General features: G+C 37.1%; 1 protein-coding gene and 1 long non-coding RNA gene across 2 annotated transcripts in view; one reads left to right on the forward strand and one right to left on the reverse strand.

Annotated features, from left to right (window-relative positions):
- FGF14 (fibroblast growth factor 14) overlaps positions 1-22,078 on the reverse strand; it is a 693,562-nt gene that overhangs the window by 342,325 nt on the left and 329,159 nt on the right. The window lies entirely within an intron of this gene.
- Positions 9,263-22,078, forward strand: part of LOC129136863 (uncharacterized) — a 37,086-nt gene continuing 24,270 nt past the window's right edge. The window contains exons 1-2 of the long non-coding RNA XR_010150550.1: positions 9,263-9,399; positions 15,164-15,287. This is a non-coding gene — a long non-coding RNA (uncharacterized LOC129136863). The remainder of the gene's footprint in view (positions 9,400-15,163; positions 15,288-22,078) is intronic.

The raw sequence follows: 22,078 nt of genomic DNA on the forward strand, positions 1-22,078 counted from the left end.
GGACACTTTGTTATGACAGCCCTCCTAGCAAACTAACACAATGACATTATTTCAGCAACATGCTGCTGAGACTTAGTGTTCCATTTCTTAGTTATAAAAGCTATAAAAATATATGGAAAGAACAAGGCAAAGTCCAAGGTACTTTATTTCCTTTCAAGGCTGAGTGGATGATTCAAATGTGTTAAGAGGAAAATAAATGAGAAATTTCTAGGATGTACTTATCCTTCCATCTGTATCAGGAGAGAGTATAGATAAATAGATTAATAGACTCATAAAACTAAAAGCTTTCTGTATCTTATACATAAAACCACCTTGGGGGATGGGGAAGCTCTTATAAGCAAAGAAACAAAACTATATAGTTTTGGAGTCACACTTTATGGTCATCATCTCTTCCATCACCATAACCACGAACTTTTACAGATCATTGTAGAACTTGTACCAACTACAAACATTGAACACCTGGCACCCTATAAACATCCAACAACTGATAGCTTTCAAGATGCCCATATATTTCTTAGGAATAAGCTGATGTTCTGTCTAATAATGAGGATTGAGAAATAAAATTAATTAATAAATCTACAGATTCCTTAAGACTCAATGTAAATAGTGGACTACACCAAGTCACCAAGATGATGTCACAAATATGGTAGAGTAAGAGACAAGACTTCATCCCACACACACAAAAAGAAAAAGCGCAGATAGCTACTCACAAATCAGATAAACCCAAGGAAGGCTCAAGGGCTCATGAAAAAATTGGCAGCAATACAGTAGAGAGAAAAAAATACATAGAATATTGATACAGAAAGGATCACTGGTGGGATCAGCATACCTGAGACACCAGGAGACACTAGGACCAAAGAAGAAAGGTGGACCTATCAATATCAGCCCATGGTCTAATCTGCAGAGGTTACTGGCATATCTTGCCACTGAGGTAACCAACAGCCATTCTTGATGGGGAACACCAGAGACAGGTATGGCTGCACAGCTGTATTAAGTTGCTTCAGGAAATTAGCTACCACATCTCCCAAACCACCATATATCTCAGTCTCAGAGCTGTGGTCAATATGCAAGTGCCCACATTACAGGCCCAGGCTTGGTGGCTGCGTTAAGCCCACTCATGTCTCAGGCACACGGAGTGAGGACTTAGCTCTGGGGCCCACAGTGTGAAACATCTCATCACATGTGCCCATGTTCCAGGCACTGGCTCAGCTGCTATAGAGAGCTAGGCCCTACCCCAACATTTAACTCTCACCCATCTGTGATCTCATTTCCAGATCTCTTTGCTGCTCCACAAGTATCCATGTCTCACACTATGTTACCAGAATGGTAGTGGGGAGTGCCTGTACCCTGAGCATCATTGCCATTACTTTCCCGGATCCCAGAGCCACAGAAACTCTGTGCATGCCTGTACTTCAGGCCTCAGATCCACAGGAACCACAAATCAGACACCACTGCCACTGCCACTTCAAGTGAACCCACAAGCCAGACCCAGTGCCCCAAAGGACCTGCTGAGCCATAACTTCCCCACTGTGAGAAAAGGGATCAGGAGGACTTTGGCAGCCCTCACCACCAAATACCCTACCAGTGCTCACTACCACTATGGATAGCACAGTGTTGGCTGCTGAGGATCCCTGCAACCTTTGCCAACTCTGACTTTAGCTGATAGAGCTACACAAACACTACACAGCGGCACCCTTACTGGTGTCAGAACTGCTGCACCACAACCAGCAAGCATTCTCACATCCCCTCTCTCCCATAAAGGAAGGTCTTTCCACAGCAAGACTAGCCAGTAGAGTCTGAAAGTGGTGAATACTCCACCAAATACATACACATCAATGTCAATAAGAAGCTTGAAAAACCAGAGACATAACACCACCAAAAGAACATAATAATCTCTTAGTAGCTGACACAAAGAAATGGAGATATATTAAATGCTTTAAAAAATTCACAATAATTGTTTTAAGGAAGCTCAATGAACTTCAAGAAAATAGAGAAACAATTCAGTTAATCAGGAAAACAATGAATTACCAACACAAAAAGTTTAACAGATTAAAATTATTTTAAAAATTAATCCAATTCTGGAGCTGAAAAATACAATTAATGAAATGAAAATGAAATAGAGGGCATCAACATAAGAATTTATCTGTATTCAGAAGATAATATCTATATACTCAAAGACAGGTTATTTGAAAATATATAATCAGAAAAGAAAAACAACAAAAAGGAATAAAGGAAGCTTACAGGATTCATAGGTCAACATCAATAGAGCAAATGTTTGAGTCCTGGCAGTTAAGAAAAGAGAGTGATAAAAAGCTGGAAAGTTTATTTTTAAAAAATAGCAAAAACTTTCCAAATCCAGGAAAAATATAAATATCCAGGTACGAGAAGGTCAACAGATTCAATCTAAACAAGACTATACCAAGACATATTGTAACCGATTTTTCAAAAATTGGATTTTTGAAAATTTTTGAAAAATTGAAAAATTGTAACCAATTTTTCAAAGACAGAGAGGATACTAAAAGTAATGAGAAAAAAAAAAACAAATCATGTATTAGAGAATTTCAATAAGGCAGCAGTGAATTTTTCATCAGAAACCTTATAGGCCAGGAGAAAGTGAAATGATAGATTTGAAGTGGTGAAGAAAAAAAAATTGTCAACCAAGAATACCATATCCAGCAAATATGTGCTTCAGAAATGAAGAGAAGCAGAGTTTTTCAGACAAACAAAAGTTGAAGGAAGTTCATAATCACCAGACCTGTTTTACAAGAAATAGTAAAGGGAGTTTCTCAAGCTGAAAGAAAATGCTAATGAGTAACACAAAAACATCTGAAAGTACAGAACTCATAAATAAAAGTAAGCAGACAGTTAATTTGGAGTACTCTAATACTGTAATAGTGGTGTGTACATCACTTATGTCTTTAGTGTGATGACTAAAAGACAAGTATTAAAAATACCAAGAGCTAGAATAATATGTTAACTGATGTACAATATAAAAAGATGTAAATTGTAACATCAAAAAGCCTCATGGTAACCACAAAGCAAAAACCAATAGTAGATGCACAAAAGATAAACAGTAAGGAATCTTGGCAAAACACTAGAGAAAATCACCTAATCACAAAGGAAGATAGCAAGAAAGGAACCAAGGATCTATAAAACAATAAGACAATTAACAAAATAGCAGTGGTATTTACATATCAATAATTACCTTAAATATAAAGAGATTAAATTCTCCAATCAAAAGACATAGAGTGGCTGAAGGAATAAGGAAAACGAAACAGAACATGATCCAACAATATGCTGCCTACAAGAGACTAACTTCACCTTTAAGGAAACACATGGACTGAAAGTTAAGGGATGGAAAAAAGGATTCCTTGCAAATGGAAACCAAAATAGAGAAATTATTTCAAATAACAAAAGAAAATTCAGAAAATTCACAAACATATGGAAATTAAACAACATGCTCCTGAACAACCGATCGATTAAAGAACAAATTAAAAGCAAAATTTAAAAATGTCTTGAGATAAACAAAAATGTAAACACAACTTATGAAAATGTATGGGGTATAGTAAAAGCAGTTTTAAGAAGTAAATGTATAGCAATAAATGCCTACATCAAGAAAATAAGAAAGCTTTCTAAGTGTTAGATATTTGCTTACTGCTTTATAAATGTTTAAGTCTCACAGAAGCTCTGGGGTAGACAAAAATTATGTCAGTTTCCCAGAGGAAAAACCAGAGAAGTTAATAAACACATATAATGGTTTAGAACTTGTACTTTGCACAGCTGGGATTTTGGAATGATTATATCATTATATAAAAAGTGAATAGAATTTAAGTTCTACTTCATTTGTGTTCTGTTTCTTTTGTTTTTACTGAACTGTAAGTTCTGGTAAAGGGTTTCATCATTTTATCTTTCACATTTAACACAGTTCCTGGCACATAGTACTCACTCAACTAGTTTTAAATCAATGAGTGAAGGAGATTTTGCTTCTCAAATTCCTTTATATTGCAGGCAGGTAAGCAATATTTATTTCTTGGTTGATACACATGTCACCATAGCTATGGACATTTACTTATAGATTTTGCAGCATCCTTAGGAACAAGACAAGACAGAATGGGATAAATTTGAGGCAGAGAAAACCAATCTGTCATCACTGATGTGAGAGAATACTGAGTCACTTTTTAAAAATGTAACTTAAGAAATATTATATTTTGAGAAATAATAGTTAACTATGATCTTGATTAATTTTTTCTCACACTTTTTGATGTGGCACAATGTATCACAAACAGTGCTTTTAAAAAATCAATATATTTAGAGGAGTTCTCTCCTAGAATTTTATCTCCTCTTTTATAGTGGACATAATGTTTAGACTATACATGTAAATTACACTTTACTAAAGTTATTTTGTAATGTGAGGAAGATAGTCCCATACCACTGTTTGGCCACCTCCCCTATAAGACAATGAATGAAGCATACTTAGCCACAGAATTACTGTCAGGATTAGAAAGAGTCCGTTTTCTTAACCTCTTCTCAGTCTGTTCCCCATTGGTTAATGTTAATGTCAATTTTAATTACAGAGTCAGGTGTTTGGAATTTCCCTGGGTTTTCTGAGACTCTTTGTGGCATCAGCTACTATCCACCCTCTGCTGATACCAAGTATTGCTACATCCTTCAACTTTCTACTATACATTGCATCTGGATGTCTAAACTCAAATTCAACTTAGGGTGTCCAAAACACAAGTCATTATGTTTCTCTCCTTTTCTACCTCTCCTCCCACCACAGAGCAAGGTGTCACTGCTTCCACATTTTCTAGGTAGTTATCAGAGTCATCCCTCCTTTTATTCATCCCCAATATGAAACCATTAATCAAATCTCGTATTATTGCCAAAGAATCCTCTGAAACTATCACTCCTGCTTTGTGTTCCCACAGCCATGCCTTCATTTCTGATTTTCATCACCCATCTTTTTGAATCACTGTACAACCAGGTATCCATGTCTCACATTCCAGTCCTTTATCCACTCTCCAGTCCCATGGAGAAATACAGTTATTTCTAACTATAAATAAAATCTCACCATACCCACTTAAAGACTTAGCCAGTTCCTTAATTGTTTCTCACAGTTCAATGCCCCATTTGTAGCATACAAAAATCCAACCTAGTTTTTCAGTCTTATTTCCTGCCACATGCCTCATGCACATGTTTTTCTAGTCAGTTTGAATTTTTAAAATCATCTCCAATACATGCTGAGGCTCTTTTGATTGTCTGCTTATACACATACTATTCCCTGTGCCCGACATGCCTTTCCTTGACTTAACCTTTATGACTCAAATAAATTTCATCTGCTCTGTGAAACGTTTATTGCTTTCCTCTAGAGGGATTAATCTCTGTCTCTTTGTTGTGCTTTCATAGTACTTTCTTTGTTCTCCAAACATAAGGCAGTGGGATCTTTTTAAAACATAACTAAGAGTATATCATATTCCTGCTGAACACCATTCAAAGGCTTGTTATCCTACTTGGAATAAAATCTAAACTCTTTACCCTGTTCTATTAACAAATCATCCCTTAGAACTGGGCAGTCAGGCCTCTGTTCTGCACCTGAAACTTCAGCATATTAATACCACACCCATGATACATTTATTAAAGGAGACATGGGTACTTCTGCCACTTGAGATTCAATGTTCAGTGGGGGCGTAGCACAACACAGGGGGTGGCAAACCACAGCTCTTTGGGCCAGACCCAGCCTGCCTATTTTTGCAAATAAAGCTTTTGTATTAATCTATTTTCACACTGCTGATAAATACATACCCGAGACTGGGTAATTGATAAGGAAAAAGAGGTTTAATGGACTCACAGTTCCATGTGGCTGGGGAGGCCTCACAATCATGGCAGAAAGTGAAAGGCACGTCTTACCTGACAGCAGCCAAGATAGAATGAGAGCCAAGGGAAAAGGGAAATCCCTTATAAAACCATCACATCTTATGAGACTTATTCACTACCACGAGGACAGTATAACTGCCCCTATGATTCAATTATCTCCCACTGGGTCCCTCCCACAACATGTGGGAATTATGGGAGCTACAATTCAGGATGAGATTTGGGTGGGGACACAGACAAATCACAACAGCTTTATTGAAACACAGCTATGCTCATTCATTTATACATAGTCTACAGTTGCTTTTGCACTACAATGAGAGAGTTGGGTATTTGTTACAAACGGCCCAGAAAGACAAAACTATTTGGCCCATGACAGAAAAATTTGCCAGCCATTGACACAGCCTATAACTCTTATCTCCCCTTGAGACTGCCTACATTTAGGCTCAAAGAAACATATTTCAACAATCATTTACCTTTGTTTTCAAAGCAAAGGCTACATTTTGTCCAATTGGTGCAAGAGTTTTCAGTTCGTGCCACTACCAACAGCAGAGATTAACATTTCTGCGCTTTCGGTATAAAAAAGACACATTAATTAACTTGTCAAATCCTCCTTCTCAGAGAATATGGATGCAGTAGATACTTACATAATAAAACATAATTTCTCCAAAGTGCTAAGTGCCCATTTTCCTACTTCATGGTCTCATTTGTGGTTCCATAAATACTCACAATACAGCAAATTATATGCAATAGTTGCACATGACAACTAAGAAATATTTCGTAATATTAAAAGCTGTATTTTTGTCTTAAATTTAAATATGAATAGGTCTAGAAAGAACATGAGAATCAGGATCCTACAGTGATTCAACAATGAATACCAGAATTATATTGTTTATATATATGTAAAATATAATACAGATATAAATATTATAAAACTAAAATGAATATATTTTATATTTATATAAAATATAATGAAATTCTTAAAATAATTTCAATAGAATTATAACTAGTATTCTCCCTTTTATTGCAATAGGTAATTTTGAATTTTAGAAAAGTAATGATTTAGTATATTATATAAATAATTTGTTTTTCAACTTTTAAAATTTGCTTTGACATATTTTTATGACACTTAAATTTTATACAATTTGAATCCAATTACATTTTATTTCTGAATTCTTTAGATCATTGCTGCCAATAAAATATGATTTATGTGACTTTTTATATTAGCTTAATTAGTGATTTTGCTAAAATGAAAGCAGAAAAAGTAAATTCAAAGGAGTAATGATATAATTGTTTATAAACTATGAATTTTTTAATCATATTATGAACACAAGATAACTGACCCATTAACAGAATGTGAAAAAAATAAGCAATGATAACTAGATTCAGTCACCTTTAGTACTTTGCTAAATTTTAGTCATAAAAATCTTATAGTTTAATGAATATTTTACAAATTGTTATGATGAATGCTTATTTGTCAGCGTAGGAAAGAATACATTTCAGTCAACAGTTTGTGAGTCTGATTGATAACTTTAGCTCTTTACGTGTATGGGAATATGGTCTCCATTTGCAGTCCTGCCTCAGGCCCCACAATTGGATGGAGTAATTCTGCTATTAATAATAATATTTTCTTACAAGATTAATACTTTAAAGTATCTCTTCCCTAACCAGAATATAGTTAGTATGAGAACACGGACCATATCTGTTTTTTAATACTGTATTCTCAGTGACCATTATAGTATTTGAAACATAGGGAGCATGCAATAAATATTTGTTGAGTAAATAGCTATTTATGGCATGAATAGTGCATTGTAATCATCTGTGGCCATGAACTTATTTTTGTTGACAGTAATTTCTTAATGCATAATTCAGTGCTGACTGAAAAATATTTCTTGAATAAATGAATAGATAAATAAATGATAAATAAAGTGATTGAATACATTTAACCACTGTAAGGAATTTATTCCCAATTAATAGAATATTTTAGACTTCGGGTTAATTCTTGAAGTGTCTTAATTTCTCCAAGTGCTGAATGTTGGGATCACCTTCCATCACTAAGCATACTTTGTTGTTAATTTGTGGAAGCCTGTGAAATTCCTCCACTGATAATCACATTACTTTATTATTGTTGTGTCTCAACCACCAGCTCAGAACATGTAATTTGCCAAGAACACGTTCAAGGCAGATGGACCTGAAACCTGTGAAGCTTTTATTATTTTCATTAGCACTTGTAACAAAGGACATGAGTCTCTATAATCAAACGTTGCTACAGAGAAGCTAAGGCTTTGTGACAGCCATAGCCACCACAACATGGCTCCTGCTTATATGGATGTGATGGCTACTGACATAAGCAGAGATTGTAGTCAAACACCGAAAAAAGGATTATTTTATTAACAATCTCTTGGTTTTCTAAGGACTTCCTTGACATATACAGAAAGTGAATAACAGGGAAATAAAATCTAACACATTCTCCCATAAAGAAGACATCTAGTTTGATTTTCTCAGTAATCCAACTCATTTTTTATCAGGTAAGGATCAAAGTTTGTCTTCATATCTTCTTCCCTCTTGAGGAAAAGTAATTTCTTAACTTTCATCAAGGGGTTTTACCTTAGCCCATGAACTTAATGAAGTGTATAATTCCTATTTTAAAAAATGAAACTGGTATTTTATTATTAACGAAGTTGTATATTTGCATTGTAGAGAGTAGACAAATATAAAGGGTAGAAAATAAAACAATTATATTCTCCCCATCACTATTACCTCTTAGTGTGTCATGCCCAATAAATACTCACATTAATATGCATTTTTTCAAAATAAGATAATGCAATACCTAGTTTGTAATTTTCTCTTCAGTTAAGATGTCCATATCTCCATTTTAATGAGTTTTTTAATGTAATCTAATAACCAGTCTTACTCAAATTTGCCCTGAAATTTCCCCTACTGCTTATTTTTCTGAGTCCAAATCCAATGTGGTATCACATGTTGTTTCTAGTTGCCATACCTCTTAACTGCTTTTTACTCTAAAATAGTCACATTTCTCATGATATCGAATTGCTCAACAGACCAGGAATTTCATCAGTCTTAACTCAAAAAAAACAAAAACAAAAATAGAGATTTATGAAAAAAGATGACTATGTGGTCACAAGTATATAGCTCCATCTCATCAAATCTCCAGTGAAATAACAAGTTTTCCCAAATTGAGACTGGGGGCTGTATATGGTCTAGAAAATAACGATGAGACTACTTCACATACCAGAACCAATAAAGAAGGTGCTCTAGACCTAGAGCAGATTGAATGAGATTGAAGAAGGAAATGTCCTCTGAAAGTCTAGAATGTCTAGGAGGCAAGTGGAAGGACACATTGTCACATCATCAACTGGAGCAAGATAGGGGAAGAGTCCTCAGAACAATACTACCAAGTGTGGCATCTCTTTCCTCCCTGCAAGCCAATGGCCTTTAGAATGCACCAATCGCAATGAAAGACAGAGGACTCACTCTCACAATGAGTGACCACACCAACCAGCAGGCAAGGTATGTGTCTCTAAAAGGAAAACACTGTGGCTCACATGCTTTCTCAATAGCCAGCTTGGAGTATGGTTGTATAAAAAGCAACACAGAGCACTCAAAGATAGGCAAGGACTTAGAAAATGCAGGAACTATGCAAGTCTTCTAAATAATTCAATGAATGAGCTATGCCAGAATAATAAAAGATTAAAGCAGGGCACAGTGACTCACGCCTGTAATCCCAGCACTTTGGGAGGCCGAGGCGGGTGGATCACTTGAGGTCAGAAGTTCGAAACCGGCCTGGCCAACGTGGTGAAACCACGTACCTACTAAAAATGCAAAAATTAGCCAGGCGTGGTTCTGCACACCTGTAGCCCCAGCTACTCAGGAGACTGAGGCAGGAGAATCACTGGAACCCGGGAGATGGAGGTTGCAGCGAGCCGAGATCGCACCATTGCACTCCAGCCTGGGTGACAGAGCGAGACTCCATCTCAAAAAAACAAAAACAAAAACAAAAAAAAAAGAAAGAAAAGAAACAAAACAAACAAACAAACAAAACAAAACAAAAGATTAAAAAGAATGAATAAATTGCCAAGGACTAAAATCAGTTAAATACAGACTGGCATTCCTAATTTGAAAAGCTGAAATCCAAAATGTTCCAAAATTCTAAACTTTTTGAGTGCCAGCATAACATTCAAAGGTCATGCTCAAAGGAAATGCTGATTGGAGCATTTTGGATTTGTGGATCACAGATGCTCAACTGGTAAGTATAATATGATGCAAATATTCAAAAAAAAAATCCCAAATCCTAAACATTTCTGGTCCCAAGCATTTCTGATAAGGGATACTCAACCTGTAAAGAAATAAATCTAGGCCGGTCGTGGTGGCTCACGCCTGTAATCCCAGCACTTTGGGAGGCTGAGGCGGGCAGATGATAAGGTCAAGAGATCGAGACCATCCTGGCTAACACAGTGAAGCCCCGTCTATACTAAAAATACAAAAAATTAGCCGGGCATGGTGGCGGGCGCCTGTAGTCCCAGCCACGCGGGAGGCTGAGGCCAGAGAATGGCGTGAACCCACGGGGTGGAGCTTGCAGTGAGCCGAGATCGCGCCACTGCACTTCAGCCTGGGCAATAGAGCGAGACTCTGTCTCAAAAAAAGAAGAAATCTAAACTAAACACGTTTTACAGAGTTATATCACTGCTTCACATTTTTTGATAGCTATCCTCAATGTTTTTTAACTGGTAAATGTTTTTATCACTTTAAATTACATAAATAAAAAAGGAGAAATTTAAAAATCAGTAAAAATCCTTGATATTGATACAGGAGTTGGGGGAGCAGGGAAGTGCTGGGTAGATAAGGGCAGGATCCCTGGCGAGGGCTCCACCCTCGGGCCTGTGCCCATGGACCTAAGTGAGGACAAGCACTCCTGTTTTCGTGCCCAAATGTTGCATTTTCCAAGACCACTGTGGCCCATCACGCTCCCATTCTGTGTCTAAAAAAAACCCAAGACCCTATTGGGCACGCACACAAGTAGCCAGACGTCAAGAAGAACACACCAGCAGAAGAACACACCAACAGAGGCCAGCAGGTCATTGATGGCGGAACAATGCGGACGCCGAGGGGAGTTCGGCTAAGGGCCATGGGAGGAGAGCCCGGCAGCTGAGCAGCCGGACTCCAGGAGAAGAACACCTTCCCACTCCATCCCCATGCTGGCTCCACATCCATCGGCTGAGAGCTACTTCCACCACTCAATAAAACCTTGCACTCATTCTCCAAGCCCTTATGTGACCCGATTTTTCCAGTACACAAGGGCAAGAACCCAGGATACAGAAAGCCCTCTGTCCTTGCTTTAAGGCAGAAGGTCTAACTGAGCTGATTAACACAAACCACTTACAGACAGTAAAACTGAAAGAGCCCACTGTAACACCTGCCCACTGGGGCTTTGGGAGCTGTAAACACTGGACTCTAGATGCTGCCGTGGGGCAGAGCCCTGCCACCTGCCCGTCCACATGTTCCTCCCAGAGGTTTGCGCGTGGGGCACAGAAGAAACGAGCCACACCCCCATGGCACGCCCTGCGAGGGGAATAAGGGAAAACTCCTCCCATTTCAATATTCCAAAAAGACAAAAATAGTGGGTTTTACTCACTTTTATAGACAAATAATATATTTGTCTATATATATTTAATATATTTTATAGACAAATAATATACTTATATATTTAAGTATGTATCTGATGAGTCTTTGTAACCACTGGTAACAATGCTTATCATGGTAGACTGTATTTCCCAAAATGACCACGACATTTTCCATCCCACGTGCTCTTCTAAAACCTGGAGAGTCTTTGTGATTGCCTCATGAATAGAAGAAGGCAGAACTGACACATGTGGCCTCCAGTGCTTGGTCACAGAAGGCAATACTGTCAAGTTCTGCCTGCCTCTCTCGAAACATTTGTTCTCGGAACCAAGCACTAAGCTGTTGAAAAGCCTAGGGCACACGGAGAGATCACATGTAGGTGTTCTGGCTGAAAACTTCACTGCTGTTCACATAACATCCTCCATGACTTTTCTGACACATGAAGAGGCATCTGAGAACTCTCTAGCCACAACCACTGTCTGACAGCAAACTCATGAATACCCAAAGCAATAAAGGCCTAGATGAGCCTAGTCAACACCCAGAAATATGAGATATAATGAAAAAAAAATTTGCTTCACTCCACAAGGTTTATGGTAGTTTGTTATTTAGCAATAGGTAATTGGATAACAGTTAACAACAGCAAAAAGTCTATGCAAAAAATAAGAATGGATAAAAAATTAAACCACAGAAAGCATAAAATATAAATAAATAACCAAGAAATTGAGTTGTGCCAATAAATGCAAATGATTTAAACATGGCTACCAACCGGAAAAGATACTCAGATGGAGTTAAAATAGAAAACTCTACTTACTAGCAAATAATAAATACCCAAAATAAAATTCCAAAAAGGCCAAAAATCAAAGACTAAAATGTAATATATGAGGCACTGAAATCAAAAAGAGAAAAATAAAATAAGCCTAACCAAAAAGAATATTTAGTAAATATAGCAGCAAAAAATACGACTAGTAAAACAGAAGCTAACAGTTACTAAGTTGATCTGAAAAACTTCTCTACACCATACTCAAACCCTTTTGTAAGTGTAATTTTCACTGACTAAAAAAGAATGAAAAACAAAACTAACATCAAAATGAAGAATAAAACCATTACTGAATAGAGGCCATTTTCAAATTATAAACAAGCAGGTAAATGTGAACATTTGAATGAAATGAATCATTTGAAACAAATTTCAATTTCTCCAATTTATTCAAGCAGTAGAATGCCTGAAGAGAAGAAATGTAAAATATCATGCCAACTTACACAATCTGTTCCATAGCCAGGCTATTCTTTAAGTTGTGAATTCTTTCAGACCATTATGGAATATACTCTCAATGATAAGAAAAAATGTGTTCAGCAATACTAAAAAAGTGAAAGCTATCTCGTTTTATGCAAAAATATTATAATTTTCACTAAAAAATTTGACCAAGGTGTTGCTTAAAACCAACACCATTTCCTAAATTTTAATCAAAGCAGTTTTTATATAATAACATCTGCATCAAGTAAAAATATGTTCTCTGCTAAGAAGAATTGGGGAAATTTGCTTTTAAAGGTATTTGTTGCTGTTGCACTATAGAATTTCTGAATCTATAATAAAATAATGAGGGTTATGAATCTCCAAGGGTATATAGATCAGTGCTTCCAAACCTTCCTTACTGTAAAATGCTTTGTATTCGCATAATATTATTAATGTTCTATAACATAGTGAAATGAATGACTGCAGGACAAAATTTAGAAAATGGTACTATAAACCAATTTCTCTTTGGACATAGATACAAAATATGTCAAAATCAAGAAATTAATATTGATATATTCCTATTTATAACATCTAAACATAGTAATATAAATAGGTAATTCTGTAATATAAGTAGTTGTGTTATAAATTGGTAATGCCCCTGTAAACTGAGCACTGTGAGAGGCCAAGATGGGCAGACTGCCTGGGTTCAGGAGTTTGAGACCAGCCTGGGCAACATGACAAAACCTCATCTCTACTCAAAATACAAAAAATTAGCCAGGCGTGGTGGTGCACACCTGTAATCTCAGCTACTTGGGAGGCTGAGGCATGAGAATTGCTTGAACCTGGGAGGCAGATGTTGCAGTGAGCCAAGATCACGCCATTGCACTCCAGCCTGGGCAACAGAATAAGACTCTGTCTCAAAAAAAAAAAAAAGTTCGCAATGCTAAAACATTAACCCAATAACATTAAAATCATGAAAAAAGAATGTCTTTTATGACTAGTGTTTTATTCAGATCTGAAGATACAGGTAATGCAATAACATATAAAACATGAATAAGATTTTCAAATATTATAAAAGGTGGATAAACTGGTCAGAATTTGCAGATAATATGCCTATGTATTTCCCTAAAAGCAAGAGAATCAACTAAAAAAAACACAATATATTATGTCAACAATGAAACTGACATGTCATGCGATGAACTATTATGCAGCTTACTGGCAATAATGTTTTTAAAGAATTTTTTGAGACATTTCCATTTAAGTAGAATAAAATTAGTAAACCATACTTGCTACAATTAAAAGGTTTTTTAAAGTACACATTTAAAAAGAATGACAATAAATAAAATAATGATTTGAGCAAGGAACATTTAATTTACCCAGTCACCCAGATTGGCCGAAGGATGTTGAAGAATTACGTTAGCTAAATGAATGATAGGTTTAGGAAAGAACTGATATTTAAGATGGGTCTTAGAAAAGAACTAAGGTACCACCAGTCATAAAACTTGGACAGTATTTTCTGTCCCAGTTTTATGCCTGGTGGTACCTTAGTTCTTCACAGAAAAAATTACTGCCTTTTCAGAAGTCAAAGTAAAAGCTGAAGTAGGGCACAAAAATCAAACATCTTTAATTTGAGATAAAGACAGATATAATAGCCTTTAGATGGGTTCCTAGTCAGAGTACACTGAGCTAGCTCATGACCAACATAATTGAAAACGTAATAAAAAACATAAGTTGTTTAATACAACTTGGGGTCCTTCTCCAAGACAGTTTTTAAAAAGAAAATTGTTTGACCTATTATATGGAAATTTGAAAAAACAAAATAATATAAGTAAAACAATATAAATATATATTATACTTATGGGAAAAGCATAAAAATGAAAATAAAAGGTAGCCTTAAAATAAAGGCATTTTCTATAGCACGAAATTCAAATTTGTGTAAGTCTTTTAATGATATAGTTGGCCCTTAATATTCCTGGGTTCTGCATCTGCAGATTCAGCCAAACATGAACAGAAGATACTTTAAAAAATAATAAAAGTAAAAAACAATAAAGTATAACAATAATTTACAAAGTGTGTATATTGTGTTAGGTTTTGTAAGCAATCTAGAGATGATTTAAAGTATATTGAAGAGTATGCATAGGCTATATGAAAATACTATGCCATTTTGTATGAGGGACATGAGCATCCCTGGATTTTAGCATTCATAGAAGTTCCTGGAACAAATCCCCCACAGATACTGAGAGATGACTGTATATGAATCCTAAAAAGAAAATTGAATGCTAATCATTATCATAAATATCAGATATATAATATAATGTCACTCTCTTTTCCACATGAAAATGTTTCCATTAAAGAATTCCAAAAATTTAAACCCAGTTCTTTGTTCCAAATAATATTATTATTGAAATAATTAATGTCTTTCAGCCAGCCTCCACATTCATCATCATCTATTAAGCCTGGATAGATTTCATGTCAAGGAGAAAGGAAGCTGTACTTCTAGAAGTAACCATAATGGATATAGTGCTTTCTTCCAGGATTATATATCACTGTAAGTGTTTATAATGTCAACTTGTGGCTCAAAGCAAATCATTCATATACGATCTACTTTGCTACATTCCTAGGAGCTCAATCAAATGGAGCCCAATACACTTGGCTCTTCCAATTCCAATAACTTATTTCAATCAACAACAATGTCCACAGGGTATTTGAGTATACAATGACACAGTTTAAAACACTCCAAGATATTTCTGGTACATTGGTATCCCTAGAGTTATGAAAATTGATTCCAGAAGTATAAGGAAGATAACAGAAAATAACATGGTTTATTTTAAAATACAAAAAAGAGCAAAAAATAGGATGCACCTCATATATGCATACATATAGTAGCCTTAAAATTAAGGCATTTTCTATAGCACACATTGTAAATTTGTATAATTGAGTCTTTTAATAATACAGTCAATCCTCAGTATCCCTGGATTCTGCATCTGCAGATTCAACCAAACATGGACAGTTAATATATAACTGTCCAAACCTAGACAATTGTCCAAATGTATAATATGTTAATGTATATTATATATTTGTAAATATTTATTAATATGTAATTGTCCAAACCTGGACAGTTACTATGTATATAAAATATAAAAGTCATTTTTATTTGACCAGGAATTTACCAAGTTATCAAATAACATAATGAATAAACCATTAATCATTTTAAAAATCATTACCTACGGATATATATTCTAGTAAAAGCATATTTAGACAGTTCAGTTTTCAACATATTCCAATCCACTTTTGTGATGTAGATTTTGAATAGTGGATGTAGTTCTTGGCTCTATTTTACCATATTTCACATATAGCTAGTTAAGAATGTCAGCACAAAATAATACACTTAAGTAATACATTAATAATAACATTTGGCTTAAAATATATCCTGGTTTTAAGCAGGAGGTTATTAATGTATCATGAATCCATACCAATTATTATAGTAGAATGCCCAGAATTTAAAATAGGAGGATAATTCATAGTGGTAATATTATTTTTAAAATGAATCTTAATTCAATATCTAATAAGTGCCTTACTATGTAAGTGAAGTCCTTTATCATTGTTACTGTAGCATATGATTAGAGAACACATTAAAAAGCTATTGCTTTCCTGACATCTAATTTGCATCAGGTTCTTAATTTTCAACTGGATACAAATTAGGCACTCAAAAATAAAAGAACCAGTTAAATTACCTTATCAATAACAATACTTTTTACCAAAGACAATTAAAAGTAAGGACATTGACAAGCATGGATTTTTCAGCACCAAATGTATCTTATTGTTTAAATTCATGTTTATAAAGCTCCCATTACATATGTTACTGGACCCAAATAAATAACACAATGTTTATTCCCTCCAATAACCTTCTGAATTTCCAAATGATACATTCAAACAGTGTTTCCAAAGTTTTAACAAGGAAGTATTTCTCTTCACATACAACTCTCTCCTTGTTCTTAGGAGTTCTGACGGTCTTTCTCTAACTAAGCGATAATTATTATTGAATCCTAGTTGTGCTTCAATTGAAATATCTCTTGCATCTGCAGAATCCCTGTCTCCTCTTAAAACAAGAGCTCCCCCCTTTGTACCTAGGCTGTCCATGAACCTCCAGGCCTCTGCTGCTCTCTCCAGTTTCTCCCCATCCTCACAACCCATGCTTGAATCACGAAATGTCCCTGCTCAAAAGCTGCACAGGTCCCCATGGCTTACAGAAAGTAAAAAATTGTATTCAAAGCTTTCCACAGTCAGGCCTTAGATTACCTTCTCACCATGTCTCCTACTGCTTACCAACCAAATCTCTTGTCTCCACCTCACTTCTTAAAACTATGTTTCTGGAGCATAGCAGGGCTTATGAAGTCACATTTTCCCCCACATCCTCATGAACAGTAGTTCGCACAAAACAAGCAACATATATGTGATAATTGGATTTATTTCAACTGATAGGATCATCAAAAGGCCATTTGGGAATTGTCAATTATTTCATTTTATAACTATGCGTATTTAGTTGCATGGTAAAGTAATTAAGTCACTTGTACATGACCACTCAGCTACAGTGACCACTCAGCTTGACAAATCAAAACCAAAATTCTGCCTCATGGAAATAACACTTTTTTACTATTTCATATTAGGCAAATAATTTAGAAACATTGATAATAGTGATGAATAGGATGTAATGAGATGCTTTCCTTGCTCAATAAAAATATATTGAGCTTCCCATTTTCTCAACTCCTAATTGGGTGATTGCACAAAAAAAAAAGATCCATTTAGTGTGAAAACAAGCCAGTCAAATAGAGCACTTCAGTGACCTTCTCAAGAGCATGCTTCCCAAGGAAAATCAAATTGACCATTTAAAAATGCACAGTCAGGGGAGACAAAATAACAAAGAATACAAAGGAATAAAGCATGCCTACTAGATCTACAAAAACCTCAAAAAGGCAAATCTAGTAGTTACTGGCCTTAAAGAGGAGAGACAGAGAGAGAGAGAGATTAGGGTGGAGAGTTTATTTAAAAGGATAATTACAGAGAACATCTCAAACCTAGAAAAAGTTATCAATACTCAAGTACAAGAAGGTTATAGAATACCAAGCAGATTTAACCCAAATAAGACTACCTTAAGACATTTAATAATCAAACTCCCAAAGGTCAAAGACAAAGAAAGAATCCCAATGCAGCAAAAGAAAAAAATAAACACATAACATATAATAGCACTCCAATACGTCTGGCAGCAGACTTCTCAGTGGAAACCTTACAGGACAGGAGAGTGGCATGACATGTTTAAAGTGCTGAAGGAAAAAAATGTTACCCTAGAATAGTATATCTAGAGAAAATATCCTCTGAACATGAAGGAAAATAAAGACTTTGCAGACAAACAAAAGCTGAGGGATTTCATCAATCTCAGACCTGTCCTATAAGAAATGCTAAAGGGAGTTCTTCAATCCAAAAGAAAATGACATTAACAAGCAATAAGAAAACATCTGAAATAAACAATCTCATAAACAATCTAATGAAGTATCTTAAAGAAGAAAAGCAAGAGCAAACCAGGCTGGGAGCGATGGTGAGAGGTGACAGCGTGCTGGCAGTCCTCACAGCCCTCACTCACTCTCGGCGCCTCTTCTGCCTGGGCTCCCACTTTGGCGGCCCCTGAGGAGCCCTTCAGCCCACCGCTGCACTGTGGGAGCCCCTTTCTGGGCTGGCCAAGGCCAGAGCCGGCTTCCTCAGCTTGCAGGGAGGTGTGGAGGGAGAGGCGCGAGCAGGAACCATGGCTGCGTACAGTGCTTGCGGGCCACCTGGAGTTCCGGGTGGGCATGGGCTTGGCAGGCCTGCACTCGGAGCAGCCGGCCAGCCCTGCCGGCCCCGGGCAGTGAGGGACTTGGCACCCGGGCCAGCGGCTGCAGAGGGTGTACTGGGTCCCCCAGCAGTGCCAGCCCACCGGTGCTGCGCTCGATTTCTCGCCGGGCCTTAGCTGCCTTCCCATGGGGCAGGGCTCGGGACCTGCAGCCCGCCATGCCTGAGCCTCCCACCCCCTCCATGGGCTCCTCTGCGGCCAGAGCCTCCCCGACGAGCACCACCCCCTGCTCCACGGCGCCCAGTCCCATCAACCGCCCAAGGGCTGAGGAATGCGAGCACACGGTGCGGGACTGGCAGGCAGCTCCACCTGCAGCCCCAGTGCAGGATCCACTAGGTGAAGCCAGCTGGGCTCCTGAGTCTGGTGGGGACGTGGAGAGTCTTTATGTCTAGCTCAGGGATTGTAAACACACCAATCAGCACCCTGTGTTTAGCTCAAGGTTTGTAGTGCACCAATCGACACTCTGTATCTAGCTGCTCTGGTGGGGCCTTGGAGAACCTGTGTGTCAAAACTCTGTATCTAACTAATCTGTTGGGGACATGGAGAACCTTTGTATCTAGCTCAGGGATTGTAAACGCACCAATCAGCGCGCTGTCAAAAAAGGCCACTGGGCTCTACCAATCAGCAGGATGTGGGTGGGGCCAGATAAGAGAATAAAAGCAGGCTGCCGAGCCAGCATTGGCAATCCGCTCAGGTCCCCTTCCACACTGTGAAAGCTTTGTTCTTTCGCTCTTTGCAATAAATCTTGCTACTGCTCACTCTTTGGGTCCACGCTGCTTTTATGAGCTGTAACACTCACCACGAAGATCTGCACCTTCACTCCTGAGCCCAGCGAGACCACAAGCCCACCGGGAGGAAGAAACAACTCCAGATGCTCTGCCTTAAGAGCTGTAACACTGACCACAAAGGTCTGCAGCTTCACTCCTGAGCCAGCGAGACCACGAACCCACCAGAAGGAAGAAACTCTGAACACATCTGAACATCAGAAGGAACAAACTCCAGACGCGCCACCTTAAGAGCTGTAACACTCACTGCGAGGGTCCGCGGCTTCATTCTTGAAGTCAGTGAGACCAAGAACCCACCAATTCCGGACACAATGGCTCATGCCTATAATCCCAGCACTTTGGGAGGCTGAGGTGGGTGGATCACCTGGTGGGTGGAACTCCTGACCTCAGGCCCTGAAACTACTAAAAGAAAACATTGGGGAAATTCTCCAGGACATTCATCTGCACAAAGATTTCTTGAGCAATACCTCAAAAGCACAGGTAACCAGAACAAAAATGAACAAATAGGATCACATCAAATTAAAATGCTTCTACACAGTAATGGAAACAATCAACAAAGTGAAGAGACAACCCACAGAATAGGAGAAAATATTTGCAAATGATCCATCTTACAAAGGATTAACTAGAAGATATAAGGAGCTCAAACAACTCAGTAAGAAAAATTTGAATAATCTGATTACAAAATGGGCAAAATATCAGAATAGACATTTCTCAAAATAAGACATACAAATGACAAACAGGTATATGTAAAGGTGGTCAATATCATTCATTGATCAGAGAAATGCAAATCAAAACTACAATGAGATATCATCTCACTCTAGTTAAAATGACTAATATCCAAAAGACAGACAATAACAAATGCCACCAAAGATGTGGAGAAAAGGGTACCCTTGTACACTGTTGGTGGGAATGTGAATTATTACAACCACTATAGAGAACAGTTTGGAGGTTCCTCAAAAAACTAAAAATAGAACTCCCATATGATCCAGTAATCCCACTGACAGGCATATACCCAAAAGAAAGCAAAACAGTATATCAAAGAGATACCTTCATTTCTATGATTATTGCAGTACTGTTCACAATACCCAAGATTTGAAAGCAATCTAAGTGTCCATCATCAGATGAAGGAAGAAAATATGTATATGTACACATTTAAATTCTAAGAGCAATATTTTGACAAAGGAATTGAACTAAACCAGTGAGTTTTCATGGAAAATAAGACAAATGTGGTATATTTGTGTTAAATAAGGCATGTTTTTTAAAACAGGATTTAAATTTTTCCTCTGTAGACTGTAGTACAAAGACCTATTTTCATATCCTATTTTCATGAATAATGCCATGAAGCCGAAACTATAACAAAGGTTAAGTCCAGTTGGTAACTGGTTCTCTAAGGACTACAATCTTGTTTGCTAGAAAACAAAACAAAACAAACACACACACACATAAAAACATCACTGAAAGGTTTTCTAAGCTCATCTGAGGGAACAGGCTGCCATCCTATAACTTTAGCAGTGAAATAAGTCAGAGCTTACACCAGCAACAAAATCAGCCAAAGTACTTTCTCTCTAAATCATAGGTAAACATCACAGAAGGAGAAAAAGATGTTTAACAAATAACCAAACAAGAGTTATCTGCAACCCTTATAAGCACGTGCGTGCACATCGTGGGTGGAAAAGTAACAGCACGACAAGGCAGAGAGAACCAGATCCAGATTGCAGGGCAGATTTAAACATCGTGTCTTTGTGGATAAGCAAAGGAAAAACTATCGAAGCCATTTTTTCATTATACATATAAATCACAGTAAAATGTGTCACAGGGAAGTTTCGCTTGATGATCTGATGCTTCAGCTATCTTCTGGAGGATACTCAATTTTAGATTGATGACAGTCATCAATTTGACTCCAATTTGCTTTATACTGGTCTCCCCCTGTTTACTATTTGTTTTATTTTTCCTCCCTCTTAGTATTTTTTATAATCATCATGTTAAGATTAAATAACAGAGCAAAAATCTTTCCTTCAAAAGCAACAGTAAACTGAGATTTATCACTGTCTTTCTTGGGTCCATTTGTATGAGCAATTTTTCCAGATGTAATAGAAAGTGATCCGTTTACTTCTCCTTTTCTGCATCACTTCTTTTTCCATTGATGGTAGACAACTAGATAGAGACACATCCTATCTTTCTCTACTCTTCATTTCTCCATAGGAGATACCTACTGAGTAATGATATAGTGGCAGTTGTTTCTGTTTTTCATCATTCAAGATGTAACTATATAGAGATCTGGGCAATCGGAATAGGAGGAAGTCCAATTTTAGTCCTGAAAAATTGTAATAGACGCAATCTGCTGTGGGAGTGGTGGGAATTACACTCTCACGAACAGACTTACTATTGGCAAAACTATCAGGGCTAGAACAGCCGTTCCCCTCCAACCCCCAGCATACAAAAAGTAAATGGAAAATATAAATAGCATGGACTCTATTTATACCACCGCAAAATAAGGAGGGAAATCATGAAAATTGAGAGGCAGAGCTCACTGCTGTGATAAAGCCTTACATAAGGATGCAAGTAAATACGGTATTTGTGAAAGAAGAACAGAAAATCACAAAGCAGGAAAAGGCAATGTATAAAGGCATTATAAGAGGCAGAGATAGAAGGGGGAGAGAAGATGGAATT

The sequence above is a fragment of the Pan troglodytes genome, chromosome 14 (genome assembly GCF_028858775.2).
Source record: "Pan troglodytes isolate AG18354 chromosome 14, NHGRI_mPanTro3-v2.0_pri, whole genome shotgun sequence".
Classification (NCBI taxonomy): domain Eukaryota; kingdom Metazoa; phylum Chordata; class Mammalia; order Primates; family Hominidae; genus Pan; species Pan troglodytes.